This window comes from Taudactylus pleione, unplaced genomic scaffold (genome assembly GCF_031769625.1).
Source record: "Taudactylus pleione unplaced genomic scaffold, aTauple2 ptg001919l, whole genome shotgun sequence".
Taxonomy (NCBI): Eukaryota; Metazoa; Chordata; class Amphibia; order Anura; family Myobatrachidae; genus Taudactylus; species Taudactylus pleione.
This window is the reverse complement of record NW_028286316.1, coordinates 260,050-278,001: the sequence shown is the minus strand read 5'-3', so window position 1 is coordinate 278,001 and position 17,952 is coordinate 260,050. Positions and strand designations below refer to the sequence as shown.

The following is a 17,952-nucleotide window of genomic DNA, read 5'->3' as shown; positions in this document are numbered from 1 at the left end:
CAACATGTCAATATTGGCCAAATTAAGCTAATTATAACATTCTTTTTTCCTAATTAGTCATACAGGAGGGTGTCCCAGTGGTTCTAAACCAAGTCCTGACATTTTTGGCCTAAAATAGGAGTTGTGCACTTTTTATCATCTACTCAGGAGGTGCTGAAAACTTTTTGTAGATTTTTCCTATGGAGCAAGAAGTGGCTAATTGAATTCCCTCCTTAATCTTTAGTGATCTATTAAATATACAGTATAACCAAGTTATTAAATTATTATTCATCCTACGTCCGTATTGAAACCTTAGGGCCTGATTCAGACCCACTCGCGAGCGGCTGTCCGCTCGCAAGTGGGTCGATGGTCTGCACTGAGCATGCGCACGACGGAGGGAGCTCCGTCGTGCGCATGCGCCAGACGCGACGAGCGAAGGACTTTCCTTCGCTCGTTGTGTCTGATCAAAGGGGGCGTGCTGTCGATGTTGATTGACAGCACGCCCCCTTTGGTGGGCGTGCCTCCCTGACAGGGGCGTTCCCAAGGGAACGCCTACCGTCAGAAGCCGGCCCACTGACATCACTAGTGATGTCAGTTGGAGTGATTTTGGCTCTGATAGAGCCAAAATCACTCCGGGCCTTGCGGTTGAAAACCTCAACCGCAGGCTTCTGCTCGCAGTTTCGATGGTCGCGATGGTCACGACCATCGCGGCCATCAAACTGCACGCTCGTATAGGCTGTGGGTGGTGACCCACAGCTATACGAGCGTCCAGGAGGACGCTCCATAATTATGGAGGGCGGCCCTCATTCAGAGCGTGCGCTCTGCTCAGAGCGTACGGCTCTGAATGAGGGCCTTAATCTGTAATTATGTAGAATATGGATAGCTTAGATTTAGGCATAATGACAACCTCCCGTAAAATATCTTGGTATATTCGAATATGGAATCATACTGATATATAATATATACATACACAGATGGTGTAATGGTTAGCATTACTGCCTCACAGCACTGAGGTCATGGCTTCAATTCTTAATACGGCCCTAACTGTGTGGAGGTTGTATATTCTGGGTTCAATTCTCACTACGGCCATAACTGTGTGGAGTTTGTATATTCTCCCTGTGATTGCGTGGTCTTCTCCGGGTACTCCGGGTTCCTCCCAAATTTCCAAAAATATACTGATAGGTTAATTGGCTCCAAACAAAATGAACTCTAGTGTGTGAGCAAATGGTAGGGAATATAGTGTAATATCCACTGATGTGAATGGCCAAATATTCTTTGTAAAGCGTTCCAGAATATGTGTGCGCGCTATATAAGTAACTGATAATAAATAAATAATATACATACATACACATATAAACAAAAAGGTATAAAATCACATAAGTGAAGTCACACAGAGGATTATAACATATCTTGGTGGTCGGTAGGACCAGGTGACTCTTGTCTATCTAGTCTAGAAGACCACAGAGATATCAGGTGATAGTGATGAGTTTGATTGATTAGTTGAAACCATCTTAGTGAAGCGAATTCAGTTAGCACAACCAGATCAACTACTGATGACACAGACAGCGAAATCTGTCACTGCCCCTAGGGGTGTTACTATTAAATACTATAAATTTTTATTGCATCTTTATCAAGCCCTATATTAATTATGTATCATTGTTTAGATTTCTCTAGCACTGTATAGCCCTCCTCTTTTTATATTGACACACATCCCAATTATCTGCGGATGGATAACTTAAACTGTTACTGTGTGGTTGGAGTGTTGCTACAACCCTGTTTTGTATCAGCTCAGAAAAATGCTTTTCTCCTTTGTGACAGGTGATGTCTAACAAGATGTGTTTTTAGTGTAAAACATTTTCCACACTCAGAGCATGGAAATGGTTTCTCACCTGTGTGACTTCTCTGATGTGTAACAAGATCTGATTTCTGTGTAAAACATTTCCCACATTCAGAACATGGAAATGGCTTCTCACCTGTGTGACATCTCTGATGTATAACAAGACCTGATTTCCGTGTAAAATATTTCCCAAATTCAGAACATGGAAATGGTTTCTCACCTGTGTGAATTCTCTCATGTCTAACAAGATATGATTTCCGTGTAAAATATTTCCCACACTCAGAGCATGGAAATTGCTTCTCATTTGTGTGATGTCTAACAAGATGTGATTTCTGTGTAAAACATTTCCCACACTCAAGAGCATGGAAATGGTTTCTCACCTGTGTGACTTCTCTGATGTATAAAAAGATGTGATTTCCGTGTAAAACATTTCCCACATTCAGAACATGGAAATAGTTTCTTACCTGTGTGACTTCTCTGATGTGTAACAAGAAACAATTTACATGTAAAACATTTCCCACACTCAGAACAGGGAAACACTGTAGCAGGTGTATGAGCTGCACTATGTGTAACAAAAGCTGAGGTATCAGGAGAACAGTCCTCGTGATTAGAGGGATCAGATGATATATCTGCACTGTGAGGTACTGGATGTTTATTAAGTATAACTGATTTGTCTCCTGGAGATTCCTGTGTGATGTTATCTTCTATCTTAATATCTGTAGACAAGATGAGATCTCCCTCCAAGTCATTCCTGCTTGTGCGTCCATCTGCTGGGAATACAATAAATGTATTATGAGATCTTTATACAGCTCACACACATTACACAGCACTTTACAAAGAATATTTGTCCGTTCACATCAGTCCCTGCCCCAGTGGAGTTTAAAATCTAGAATCCCTACCACATGGATACACATGTACCCACACTAAGATAATTTTGTGTCAGAAGCCAAGCAACCTACCACTATGATTTTTGGAGGGTTTGAAGGAAAAACATACAAACTCCACATAGATATGAAGATGGTACATCACCAATGGAAATCTCACCCCAAATGCAGACTTTGCTGGGTAACGTTCCCTAGCCATCATCACAGAGCAGGAAGCCTCATTAGCCAGTGACGGTGGTGAACCACAATATCCATCTAGACCACCCTCACACATACACACGGGAAACATGTGGGCTAATCACCAACTGCGTCACTACACAAAGTTCCCCAGGATATATATGTAGCAAAATCAGCCTCTATATGGTCCTCTGGTCATCCTCAGGGAGAGTAGCCCCACCAGAGTCATGTTACTAAATTAGGGTAATGAGTCACTGTATATAACCGCTGAGAGGGAAGGAGAGCGATAGGACAGAGCAACACAGAATGATGGCGGCACAGAGCGGGGGGCAGCAGCACAGGGTAGGGGAATAGCACAGGGCACAGAGTGGAGGAGGCAGCAGGACAGGGTAACGGAATGGCGCAAGGCACAGAGCGGGGGAGGCAGCAGAACAGTGTAGGGGAATGGCACAGGTGTAAAGTGGGGGAGGCAGAGGGACAGGGTACTAGAAAGGCGCAGAGCACAGACGGGCAACAGCAGAAAAAGCAAAACAGAAGGACAGAGCAGGATTCAGAGACAGGTCAGCAGATAAAGCGCAACAGTACAGAGCATCTAAGCAGAGAGACTGGAGGAAGCCATTGTGCAATGACGGGTGTGTGGTTATAGCTCTGTGTGTGTGTGTGTGTGAGTGTGTGAGAAGGTGGAGTTCATGTGACGTGTGCATTGTGATGTGTAGTATGCAGCACATTGAAAATCAGTCACATATTACTCAAGGAAGATAATGGCTATTACATGTATCTGTGCATGAGAAGGATCATGGGGTCTCATTACCTTAGCCAGTGATTTTATCATTTTAGTGACATCCCATGTACTGATATACAAGATACATCGGAGAGAGTGGAGAGGAGACTGGTCAGATATCTGGGTTGGTAACACACAGTGACATGATGTGAGGGGGAGAGCAGGAGTATAATAGGTGCTGATGGCTCCTGATGTATGAGATACACCAGAGAGTGTGAGGTGGAGACTGGTCAGATCTCTGGGCTGGTAACATACAGTGACATGATGTGAGGGGGAGAGCAAGAGTATAATAGGGGCTGATGGCTCCTGATGTATAAGATACACCAGAGAGTGTGGGGAGGAGACTGGTCAGATCTCTGGGCTGGTAACACAGTGACATGATGTGAGGGGGAGAGCAAGAGTATAATAGGGGCTGATGGCTCCTGATGTATGAGATACACCAGAGAGTGTGGGGAGGAGACTGGTCAGATCTCTGGTCTGGTAACACACAGTGACATGATGTAAGGGAGGAAAGCAGGATTATAATAGGGGCAGAGGAGGGTGTAGAATAAGAGATTGTAGTGACTGAATTATTATTCATGTTTACTTATAATAAGCCAATCTTAGTGCTATATGCAAGATATGTAGTTATTCACATGTCCCACACACATTGGAGCTTACTATCTAAATACCCGAACACACAGGTGCATTGTGTGAGAAGTCAATTAACATACCAGTATTTTTGGGGGATTTGAAAGGAAATCCACTCAAAACGGGTAGAACACACAAACTCCACACATATAATAAGATGGTTAAAATCTAACTGAACACTATATCATGGTGCAGAGAATGCGACTATTCTGTAATAAGTGTTTATTACTCACCTGTGCTGATATCTGTAGGGATTTCCTCCTTACACTGCTGATCACTTCTCACATACGTCTCTTCTTCTCCCTCTATATTTTCTGCCTTTATATCAGTCACATACGTCTTTTCTTCTCCCTCAATATCTTCTACTTTGATATCAGTCACATACATCTCTTCTTCTCCATCTATATCTTCTGCCTTCATATCAGTCACATATGTCTCTTCTTCTCCCTCTATGGCCCTCATTCAGAGCCGTACGCTCTGAGCAGAGCGAACGCTCTGAATGAGGGTCGGTCTCCATGAAAATGGAGCGTCCTCCTGGACGCTCGTATAGCTGTGGGTCACCACCCACAGGCTATACGAGCGTGCATTTTGATGGCCGCGATGGCCGTGACCATCGCGACCATCGAAACTGCGAGCCGGAGCCTGCGGTTGAGGTTTTCAACCGCAAGCTCCGGAGTGATTTTGGCTCTATCAGAGCCAAAATCACTCCCACTGACATCACTAGTGATGTCAGTGGGCCGGCTTTTGAGGGGAGGCGTTCCCGTGGTAACGCCCCCGTCAGGGAGGCACGCCCACGGCACGCCTACCAAAGGGGGCGTGCTGTCAATCAACATTGACAGCACGCCCCCTTTGATCGGACACAACGAGCGAAGGACTTTCCTTCGCTCGTCGCGTCTGGCGCATGCGCACGACGGAGCTCCCTCCGTCGTGCGCATGCTCAGTCCAGAACATCGACCCACTTTCGAGCGGACAGCCGCTCGCGAGTGGGTCTGAATCAGGCCCTATATCTTCTGCCTTCATATCAGTCACATACATCTCTTCTTCTCCCTCTATATCTTCTGTCTTCATATCAGTCACATACGTCTTTTCTTCTCCCTCTACATCTTCTACTTTGATATCAGTCAGATCTTCACTCTAAATGACCCATAAAATAATAACACTTTAAAAATGTATGTTCCATTAAGAATATTAGTGTATTAGATGCACACAGGTCAGAAAATGAAATATTGGATTTCTATACTTACATTATGTATCCTTCTATCTCAGTCCTCTAAGGGACACTGGATACTATGAGGTACAGTGGGCTTCATTCAGAGGCGGCCCTATGGTCTACGACCGCACGGCCACCTCGATGTTTGTCCAGTGCGCATGCGCATGAGGGAGCCGGCTCCTTCGTGCACATGCGTGAGACCCGCTACGACCGACAGCGCCAGTCGTAGCGGGTCTCTTTCCAAAGGGGGCGAGCTGTCGATGTTGATTGACAGCTCGCCCCGTTTGGAAGGTGGGCCGGGGGGGTGGCAGCCCAAACGGAGTCGTTCCCATGGGAACGCCTTCCGTTTGGGGGAGGCCCCACTGACATCACTAGTGATGTCAGTGGAGAGCTTCCGGCTCTGACAGAGCCAGAAGCTCTCCGGGGCTTACGACAAGTGAGATCCTACCCTAGGGTCTCGTTGTAAGCCCCGATGGTCGCGATGGTCTGTGACCATCGCGACCATCACCCTAGCGGTCATTAGAGCTGTTGGTGTAAACCCACAGCCTAACGACTGAAACAGAGGTGGCCGGTCAGGATGCAAGCGGCCGCCCAGTTTCTGAGCGACCGCTTGCATCCTCCGACCGCCTCTGAATGAGGGCCAGAGTGTGGAGACAGGAGCATGGTCACTTTATATTAACTGGAAAACATCCATAAGTGCTGGTGTTTCTGCACTGTGTACAGATCCCAACTGGTGTGTGACTACCCGCTTCTGCTCCTCCTGCTGATACAGTGTACAGATCCCAGCTGGTGACTACCCGCTTCTGCTCTTCCTGCTGATACAGTGTACAGATCCCAGCTGGTGTGTGACTACCCACTTCTGCTCTTTCTGCTGATACAGTGTACAGATCCCAGCTGGCGTGCGACTACCCGCTTCTGCTCTTCCTGCTGATACAGTGTACAGATCCAAGCTGGCGTGCGAATACACGCTTTTGCTCTTCCTGCTGATACAGTGTACAGATCCCAGCTGGCGTGCGACTACCCGCTTCTGCTCTTCCTGCTGATAGTGTACAGATCCCAGCTGGTGTGTGACTACCCGCTTCTGCTCTTCCTGCTGATGCAGTGTACAGATCCCAGCTGGTGTGTGACTACCCGCTTCTGCTCTTCCTGCTGATACAGTGTACAGATCCCAGCTGATCCCAGCTGGTGTGTGACTACCCGCGTCTGCTCCTCCTGCTGATACAGTGCACAGATCCCAGCTGGTGTGTGACTACCCGCTTCTGCTCTTCCTGCGGATACAGTGTACAGATCCCAGCTGGTGTGCGACTACCCGCTTCTGCTCCTCCTGCTGATACAGTGTACAGATCCCAGCTGGTGTGTGACTACCTGCTTCTGCTCTTCCTGCTGATACAGTGTACAGATGCCATCTGGTGTGCGACAACCCGCTTCTGCTCCTCCTGCTGATACAGTGTACAGATCCCATCTGGCGTGCGACTACCCACTTCTGCTCTTCCTGTTGATAGTGTACAGATCGCAGCTGGTGTGCGACTACCCGCTTCTGCTCTTCCTGCTGATACAGTGTACAGATCCCAGCTGGTGTGCGACTACCCGCTTTTGCTCCTCCTGCTTATACAGCGTACAGATCCCAGCTGGTGTGCGACTACCCGCTTCTGCTCTTCCTGCTGATACAGTGTACAGATCCCAGCTGGTGTGCGACTCCCCGCTTTTGCTCCTCCTGCTTATACAGCATACAGATCCCAGCTGGTGTGTGACTAACCGCTTCTGCTCTTCCTGCTGATACAGTGTACAGATCCCAGCTGGTGTGCGACTACCCGCTTCTGCCCCTCCTGCTGATACAGTGTACAGATCCCAGCTGGTGTGTAACTACTCGCTTTTGCTCTTCCTGCTGATACAGTGCACAGATCCCAGCTGGTGTGTGACTACCCGCTTCTGCTCTTCCTGCTGATACAGTGTACAGATCCCAGCTGGTGTGTGACTGCCCGCTTCTGCTCTTCCTGCGGATACAGTGTACAGATCCCAGCTGGTGTGTGACTGTCCGCTTCTGCTCTTCCTGCTGATACAGTGTACAGATCCCAGCTGGTGTGTGACTACCCGCTTCTGCTCCTCCTGCTGATACAGTGGACAGATCCCAGCTGGTGTGTGACTACTCGCTTTTGCTCCTCCTGCTGATACAGTGCACTGATCCCAGCTGGTGTGTGACTACCCGCTTCTGCTCTTCCTGCTGATACAGTGCACAGATCCCAGCTGGTGTGTGACTACCCGCTTCTGCTCTTCCTGCTGATACAGTGTACAGATCCCAGCTGGTGTGTGACTACCCGCTTCTGCTCTTCCTGCTGATACAGTGTACAGATCCCAGCTAGTGTGTGACTACCCGCTTCTGCTCCTCCTGCTGATACAGTGTACAGATCCCAGCTGGTGTGTGACTGCTCGCGTTTGCTCCTCCTGCTGATACAGTGTACAGATCCCAGCTGGTGTGCAACTACTCGCTTTTGCTCCTCCTGCTGATACAGTGCACTGATCCCAGCTGGTGTGTGACTACCCGCTTCTGCTCTTCCTGCTGATACAGTGCACAGATCCCAGCTGGTGTGTGACTACCCGCTTCTGCTCTTCCTGCTGATACAGTGCACAGATCCCAGCTGGTGTGTGACTACCCGCTTCTTCTCTTCCTGCTGATACAGTGTACAGATCCCAGCTGGTGTGTGACTACCCTGTTCTGCTCTTCCTGCTGATACAGTGCACAGATCCCAGCTGGTGTGTGACTACCCGCTTTTGCTCCTCCTGCTGATACAGTGCACTGATCCCAGCTGGTGTGTGACTACCCGCTTCTGCTCTTCCTGCTGATACAGTGCACAGATCCCAGCTGGTGTGTGACTACCCGCTTCTGCTCTTCCTGCTGATACAGTGCACAGATCCCAGCTGGTGTGTGACTACCCGCTTCTGCTCTTCCTGCTGATACAGTGTACAGATCCCAGCTGGTGTGTGACTACCCGCTTCTGCTCTTCCTGCTGATACAGTGCACAGATCCCAGCTGGTGTGTGACTACCCGCTTTTGCTCCTCCTGCTGATACAGTGCACTGATCCCAGCTGGTGTGTGACTACCCGCTTCTGCTCTTCCTGCTGATACAGTGTACAGATCCCAGCTGGTGTGTGACTACCCGCTTCTGCTCTTCCTGCTGATACAGTGTACAGATGCCAGCTGGTGTGCGACAACCCTGTTCTGCTCCTCCTGCAGATAGTATACAGGTCCCAGCTGGTGTATGTCTGCCCGCTATTGCCATTGAAATCCTCCCCTGAACCTCACTGGTTAAGTTTACACCCAGGTTATTTGACACACTGTGTGCCTGATTCAGAGCTGGCGTTTTTCTTTTTTTTTGTGCGGCCTCCTGGCCGCTCGCTTAGCTGTGGGTGACCACCCACAGCTATTGCGAGCGGCCAGGTGATGGTTGTGATGGTCTCGACCATCGCGGCTAGCGACTAGACCCTTGTGGTAGGGTCTCGTTCCCGCAAGCCCCAGTGAGCTTTCGGCTCTATTAGAGCCTGAAGCTCACCCACTGACATCACTTGTGATGTCAGTGGGGCCGCCCCCAAATGGCAGGCGTTCCTTCGGGAACGCCTCCGTTTGGCCAGCCACCCCCCTGCCCGCCTCCAAAATGGGGCAAGCTGTCAATCAAAATCGACAGCTGCCCCGCTTTGGTGCGAGACCTGTAGTGACAGAGCGCCCGTTGCTAGCCGGGTCTCGCACATGCGCACGTCGGAGCCAGCTCCGGCGTGCGCATGCGCAGTGGCCAAACATCGACCCGCTCGCGAGCGCATAGCGCTTACGAGCGCGTCTGAATCAGGCCCTGTGTCTTTGAAAAACTTCCCAAGCTAGAAATATATAATATGAACCAAGATAGGTGGGAACACTGGGCCGCCATGGAGTGCTGGGAGAAATAGGAATTATCAGGTACATAAATCACTGTTTTCCCCTTTAGTCCTCCTTGGCAGCCCTTACCATAGGACGTACAAAGGCTATACAATAGCGAAGACTACAAAGATACATATAAAGCAACATATGCTGCATACTAATACATTTTTTTCTACGATCCCCCATGGCAACCGTTACAATGGGATAACATTCCACCTCCTATAGTTTAGACAGGATGTTTTCTAGGGACCGCCCACCTGCTGGTATATAGCCTCACTCCTCTCCTTCCCTTTGTGTCTTTTCTTCTGTATCGTAGTGAGTGTAGATTGTGTAGGAAAGTTTATTTTTTTTCTTTCAGGGTTTACCTCCCTTTTTTAGCCAGCATAGGTGTGTGTTCCGTGGCTGTGCGGGATGCGACCTCAAGGGAGAGAATACAGCAGGTGGGAGTGTGGCCTTTACAGAATCCTGCCCAAAAAGTGTGCTGCCGGGACTGTACCATCAGTCACCCTGGACTATGGCTACGGTGTTGGGAGCGTGGCCTTTTCAGATTCCTGCCCATACTGCCGCTGGAGGGGCTGGAACTTTCTATTCAAGTGGCTATTTGACTTACCCATGTGGCTGCTGTAGAACCGGGACATCGGGTGTATGAACAGAGCAGTTCCCTGCTACTTCCGAGCGGGTCAGGTCACGCATGTGCAGCAGCTAACCAAAGGAACTGTGCCTCTTTAGAGTTGATGCCGGCTACCACAGAGCAAACATAGTAACTGAGTTGCGGCTGTGAATTGCTACTGAGCTAATTATTGGATTGAACCTCAACTAAGAAATGGATAAAGAACCTTCCCCCTTAAGCCTTATAATGCCTAAAAGTGGTAAGTCCTTTTCTAAATAGCTTGGTTTTACTCTGTTATTTTTAGGTAGAGAAAGGTTTTATTGTTGTTGTTAGTGTGTCTGCAGTAATTTTAGGACCTAGAAAAAAGGGTCTAAGGAGAAGCATTTATCCCTAACATGTGCTGTCTGTGATACGGTTTTTCCTGGGACTCTGGATAAAACTTTGTGTGGGGATTGTGAGGACAATCCAGTTTCTATTGCTAATCAGTCTAAGCAGCTTCAGGAGTCAATGGAATGGATGAAGAAAACTTGTGTCCAGAGAAGAGCTTTTGGGGATGCAGAGTGTTAAAAGGTCTAGATCTCAGATCTTGGATCTCCTCCGAATGATGAGGCTTGGGGCGACATGAGACTGGGGATAGCCAAAGTTCTATTGCAACCAAAATCAAGGAGACTGCATATAAAATTTATTATAGGTGGTATTATACTCCTGAGAGACTTCATAGAATTTTCCTATCTGCTTCACCCGGTTGTTGGCGGGGCTGTGGCTGCAGGGGCACTATGATCATATCTGGTGGACCTGTCCAATTATTGTCCCCTTCTGGGACTCGGTTCATGGACTACTAAATTCTCTTCTGGAAGCTCCAATCTCAAAAGATCCTTGGATATTTTTATTGTTCTATTCACCCCCGAATATTGGCAAATTTAAAAAAAAAATTGGCTGCACACATCCTCGCAGCAGCAAAATCCCTTATCGCTCTAAATTGGAAAAAGACCTCCCCACCACTCCTCTCTGTACTTAGGGATCAGATTTGGCATGTTGCGACCATGGAGGAGATAACTTATTACCTCCATGATCGAGGGCATGTTTTTTCTCAAGTTTGGACTCCTTGGCTGACTGCTGAGTATAGTCCCCCTCTTTCTTCCACACACTCTGTACAGGGACCCATGGGCAACGACTGATGATTACCGTCCAGAAGATGTTTGATATGTATTGGTTATTTGGAAGATGTGTCGTCTCCTCTTCCCCCCTCCCCCCTCTCTTACCCTCTGTTTACCCCTCTCTTTTCTACCAAGTATTTTGAGTAGCTTTTATTTTTCTTTCTTTGTTTAGTATTGTTTATAAAATTTGGTCTGTATTGGGTCTCTCTGACCCTTTTTTTTTCTTATGTACTAAATTGTATTTTGAATGCTCAAAGAATTATGAAAAAAAAGGTCTAGATCTCAAACTATCCTAAATTAGGGTTAGGTATGGGAGACCGGCAGTTGGGATGCCGGCTGTGAAAAGAACGACAGCGGCATTCAGATGCTCAGAATCCCGAAAGGGGCCAGATAAGTACTATCAACCCATCCCATTCACACCCTAACCCTCCTTCCTGCATCCTAACCCTCCCTACCCCACACTCTAATCCTTCCGGTTAGTGCCTAACCCTCGCCCCTTAGTGCCTAACCTTAACTCCCCCTGGGGGTGCATAACCCTAAGCCCCCCTCTTCACAGCCTAACCCTAACCTCCCCGTGGTGCCTAAACATAACCTTCCCCCGCGGCAAACAACTAACCCGGCCCGCTATACTTACGATCGGGCTGCTGGCTGTCAGGATTCCAGGCGTCGGTATCTCAACTGATGTCGGGATTCCAGCACTGGGATTTCGACTGCCGGCATCCTGATTGGAGGTAAATTGACTACATCCCCCTAAATTATGATGGTGCAGTTTCCTCAGAGGAGCCTTTGGAAGATGAATTATGTGACATTTCCAGTGAATAATCCGGTGAGATAAGGGAATAAGCTAGAATGTTTAATGTTGACCTGGTTGAAAGTATGCTAAAAAATATCTAGAAAACCATGAATTATACAGCAGCTGTGGTTCCTTCAGGGGAACACGATCCGTTATTTGAGGATAGGATAGAAAAAGGTCAATGATTTTCTGTGTATAAAGTAATGAAAGAGTTAATTTCTAAGGAGTGGCAGAATTTGGATAAGAGACAAGAAAAATTGTCCTGGATAGAGCATATGTATCCCTTTAGGGATGAACAGTTCCTTAATTGGTGTGTAGTGACTAAGGTAGATGCAGCTGTGGCAGAATTAACTTCTAGAACTACGATACCCTGGGAAGATGGTGCAACATTTTGTGGTTCTATGGACAGAAGAATGGAAAATTCTCTTAGAAGATTGCACATTTCTTCTGTGGCGTCTTTAAAATCTGGAGTGGCGACAGCCTCAGTAACTAGGTCCCTTAGGCTGCGGAGCTCTAATATGCATACGGATCTAGAGGAGAAGATTTCTAAGCCTTATATAATGAGACATTTGTAGATTATGCAAAAGCCCATAGAATTTCTATGTGAAGCATGTCTGGATGTGACATCTTTCTCAGCAAGGTCTCTAGTGTCTGGTGTGTACCAGAAAGGAGAGCTTTATGAATACGAGCTTGGGTGGCAGATGCCCATTCCACGAATAGGCTGGCAACATTACCGTTTGAAGGTACCTTACTATTTAGCGCTGAACTTGATGCTATGACACAGAGATCATCTTTTGAAAAATCAGTCAGGCTGCCGCAAGATAGAAGGAATAGATTTTCTTTGCCTCCATCCTCCAGACAACAATTGAGGCTAAAAGCTATAGGCCATGAGTTCCTGACGGTCAAGATGCCGCTGGTCAGAATACCGACAGTGGAAGTTCAACAGTGAGAATCCTGACACCCATATGTAAGTATAGTAATACTAACCCCTACCCTAACCCTCCCCAGTGCCTAAACCTAACCTCCCCCTCCCCGCATCCTAACTTCTTCCAGGAGAGCGGGAGATGAATGGCGACGTGTTCCGATTGATTGTAAACAAATTTGGCCAGTCAGATGTGGACTTGATGGCAACACATCTCAACAGGAAGGTAGAAAACTTATTTTCCAAATATTATCTTCCTGAGACAAAAGCAGTGGATGCTCTCTCAATACAATGGAACTTCCAACTGGGTTATATCTTCCCGCCATTCCCAATAATAGCTTGAGTTTTAAAACAGATGAGAAGACTAGGTGGAGGTAGTGGCGATTCTTTCTTTCAGGCCAAGGAGAGTGTGGTTTGCAACTGCCATGTACTTGGCAGTACAGGAGCTGTGGACTCTGCCAGTGAGGCCAGATCTTCTACATCAGGGGCCAGTTTACCACCCATACCCACAAAAACTCTGAAGGTATGGAGATTAGGCGGAACCAGTTGAAGGATAAAGGCCTAACCGACCAAGTAATCCAAGTCCTGCTGCAAGCAAGGAAGAAATGATAAAGTCTGGAAGAGATTTATTACCTGGAAAGGGTCTGCTGAGGATGTTACCAAGCCAATAACTCTGCAAGTCTTGCAATTCCTACATGAGAGGTTTTCAAAAAGTCTGACAATTTCACCTATCAAGCAGCATTGAGTGTCCTATTGGATAGAAGGCTGTCAGAAGAAGATTTCATTAAAAGATTCTGCCAGGCTATTAAAAGAATCCGTCCAACCATCAAATCTTTTGTAGCTCATTGGGACTTGAACTTGGCTTTAAATTCCCTAATGATGCATCCATTCCAACCTTTACAGGATGTTCCATTAAAATTTCTGACTTGGAAAATTGTATTTCTTGTCAGTGAGCTGCAAGCTTTGTGGGCAAAACAACCTTACTTGATTTTATGTATTATTGAATGAATATTTTGTTATGAATACACCAATCATACCAGCGCAGAATTATATTTGTATAAGTCTAGTGTTTGTATGAGGTGGGTAATTACCTCTTAATGATTCTGCAGCAGGTGTGGTGGTAATTGAGCTTAGGCATGGATCAAGCACTGAGAATAATTATTCTTGATTTACTTAAATGTTCTGCCCGATAAGGTGGTATTGAGAACAAACCCAGCCTTTCTACCTAAGGTGGTAACCTTTTTCAATTAAAATCAAGGGATCATATTACCCTCATTTTATCCTGAGCCTCAGAATGAAAAGGAGGAAAAATGGCAAACGTTGGACCTACGTTGGACCTTGTCAGAGAAATAATGAAAGATATTAGAAAATTCAAACACTTGTTGGTTATTCCAGGTGGAATTATAAAAGGTTATGCTCCCACAAAACCATTTCCAGATGGATTAGAGAGCTGATCATATTCCTGTGCAAAAATGAAGGTCGGAAGGTTCCAGTTGTGATGAAGGCACACTCAACTAGGGCAATGGCTACTTCATGGGTGAGGAAGACTCAAGCTTCAGTGAGGGATATGTGTGAAGCAGCCACATAGTCTTCAATTCATATGTTCTCTAAACATTATGCTCTTATGAGTCTATGTACTAAGCCTTATAGAGAGATAAAGTTCCAACCAATAAGCACCTGTCACTTTACAGGCTGTTTGAAAAATGGCATTTAAGAGCTGATTGGTTGGTACTTTATCTTCATCCACTTTACCTCTTTCTCTCGAAGTCTTAGTACATAGACCCCTTAATATTTCTACCGCCCACTTTGGGGGTCATGTTTTGCACGGGGCACTTGCTGAATAAATTGACATGATAAAGTATCTTGTTGGCGTTACTGACCCGACCCTTATTCTGCTTTGGTATTTCCCATTGTGATGTCTGCCATGGGGGGGGATCAGAGAAGAAAGTAGCAAATTACACACACCGATAATTCCATTTCTTCATAGAGACGCCATGGCAGCCTTCAGAATATCCTCCCCTTGTAGTGTTTTCCAGGAACCAACTATACGGAGACACTGGAAAGACACAGAGGAAGGGGAGGAGTGAGGATATATACCAGCAGGTGGGCTGTCCCTAGAAAATGTCCTATCTAAACTATAGGGGGAGGGATGTTATCCCATTGTAAAGGCTGACATGGGGTCTCTATGAAGAAATATAATTATCAGTGAGTATAATAATACATTTATTACATGGCTGTGTGGAGAACGTGTCGCACACTGAGAATCAGCAGAGGATAATATATCCCAGTGGTAATGACTAGTGAGGTCATCCAGCTGCCTCTGCTAAGTTCTTTCACTGAGGGCTGTGCTTCCTTTGTTCAAAAAGTTACCTCTGCTCCAGTATAGGGGCTTATTACCACCCCTGGTACCTTATGTGCACATTTCCTGTATCCCTGTGTGATTACTTCTGTGCAACGTATGGAAGGGGCACAAACTTATACACCAGATACACTGTCACAAAGATGAGGTAATCAGTGACCATGAGAAAAATTTACCCATTGAAACAAGGTGCGTCAGGGTGGGTGACCTGTGGACTGTCGAAGACAAAGAGTTAACTAAGGTAAGTCTACCTTAACTCTTATTTTCTTCTTCAGGCTCCATGAGGATAAACAGGGATACCATGGGCAGTAAAGCAGTTTTCCCTAAGGGTGGGGACGCTCTTGAGCAGAAAGGAGAATCTACCGCCCAAAGGAAGCATCCTGAGAGGCAAAAGTATCAAAAGCTTAAAACCTGATGAAGATGTGGACAGAAGACCACATGGCCACCGCCCCCACCCACAAATGGATGCAGCCTGCCAATCAGGCGAAGGTGTCCAGGGCACTGTAATCCGGGGTGGCAGTGATATCGCAGTACATGCGCCGTCCACCCACCATCGGGTTTGTGTACAGGTCTAAATCAGACCCCAGGCTTCTAAGAGACCTTGGGGAGATATATCAAAGCCTCTTAAGAGTGAACGAGTAGAGAAGTTGCCCATAGCATCCAATCAGCATCCACCTTTTATTTTATAGAATGTACATGATAAATGTAAGCTCACAGCTGATTGGTTGCTCTGGGAAACTCTCCACTCTTTAGGAGCTTTGATACCAAGGCTGTGGGGTTGGGAAGCCAAACCTTCAAGTCAGACTCCTCTATTAGTAACACCGACCCCACAGCCCTGTGTAATACATCTCCCCCTCCTGCATGGAGACATAGACAGTGACATCCCGACACCTTATAGGAACCTGACACACACAATGTTACAGTCATCACCCAGACCCTTCCCCTGGTGTTAACTGTATAATGTCCCATTCCCAGCAGTCACCTCTCCATCATCACCCAGACACATCCCCTGGTGTTACTGTATAATGTCCCATTCCCAGCAGTCACCTCTCCAGTCATCACCCAGACACGTCCACTGGTGTTACTGTATAATGTCCCATTCCCAGCAGTCACCTCTCCAGCCATCACCCAGACACATCCCCTGATGTTACTGTATAATGTCCCATTCCCAGCAGTCACCTCTCCAGTCATCACCCAGACACATCCCCTGATGTTACTGTATAATGTCCCATTCCCAGCAGTCACCTCTCCAGTCATCACCCAGACACATCCCCTGATGTTACTGTATAATGTCCCATTCCCAGCAGTCACCTCTCCAGTCAGCAGCTGAATGATCTTGTTGGTGAGATCCAAGATCTTCTGGACATTGTGTCTCACATGTATCAGTGAGTGAGGTGGAGGCACCGTGATGGGGCTCTGGGTCCTGCTCAGTCCTCCTGACACACGGGGACAGCTGCTGGGTGTCTCACACTCACTTGAAATCCTCTTCACTGCTGTGTAATCCTGTGTATTGGGGGAGACATAAATTAGGAGGTAAAATAACAAATTCATCCCTTTGGTGTTATAATTTTTAGTGGTTAATTGTTAAAATTGTGTAAATCTGCACATGCCACTAAGGCCCTGTGTCCTCTGCCTATGGCCGACTCCCATAGATGACTCATATGCTTTGTACAGAGTAGTGCAAACAGCGAGAGGATACTGTAGTGTAAGATCAATAAGAGGATTCAGACCAGCCGCCACTACACATGGCAGAAACTGTGGCAGAGGTAGGCTAAGCCTGTAATACAATTGTTACTATAAAGGATCTCTAGAAGCTAATGTCCAAAAATAAAATTCACATGTACTCACATGATATCCTAAATGTGTCTGCCTGAGTGCATCACAGAGAAAATAATTGGAGGGGAAAGAGCATCCCAGGATACCTTACCTCCCCAGTCATGTCCCTGTATTATTACTATAGCTATATGTGATGTCACTGTGACACTCCCAGATCCCCTCACCTCCCCAGTCATGTCCCTGTATTATTACTATAGATATAAGTGATGTTTCTGTGACACTCCCAGATCCCCTCACCTCCCCAGTCATGTCCCTGTATTATTACTACAGATATAAGTGATATCACTGTGACACTCCCAGACCCTCTCACTTCCCCAGTCATATCTCTGTATTATTACTATAGATATAAGTGATGTCACTGTGACACTCCCAGATCCCCTCACCTCCCCAGTCATGTCCCTGTATTATTACTATAGATATATGTGATGTCACTGTGACACTCCTAGATCCCCTCACCTCCCCAGTCATGTCCCTGTATTATCACTATAGATATAAGTGATGTCACTGTGACACTCCCAGACCCTCTCACCTCCCCAGTCATGTCGCTGTATTATTACTATAGATATGTGATGTCATGTGACACTCCCAGATCCCCCACCTCCCCAGTCATGTCCCTGTATTATCACTATAGATATAAGTGATGTCACTGTGACACTCCCAGACCCTCTTACCTCCCCAGTCATGTCGCTGTAATTATTACTATAGATATAAGTGATGTCACTGTGAAATTATCAGCTCTCCTCACCTCCCCAGTATTATTACTATTGATATAAGTGATGTCACTGTGACACTCCCAGATCCCCTCACCTCCCCAGTCATGTCCCTGTATTATTACTACAGATATAAGTGATGTCACTGTGACACTCCCAG

At 46.7% G+C, this 17,952-nt stretch overlaps 1 pseudogene across 1 annotated transcript; it reads right to left on the bottom strand.

Moving 5' to 3' along the window:
• Positions 1-862: 862 nt before the first annotated feature.
• On the bottom strand, positions 863-4,708 carry LOC148436183 (uncharacterized; annotated as a pseudogene). Its single transcript, XR_015876495.1, has 2 exons — positions 4,522-4,708; positions 863-2,583 (listed from the first exon to the last, which is right to left on the bottom strand). The product of XR_015876495.1 is annotated as an uncharacterized LOC148436183 (transcript).
• Between the last annotated feature and the right edge of the window lie 13,244 nt (positions 4,709-17,952).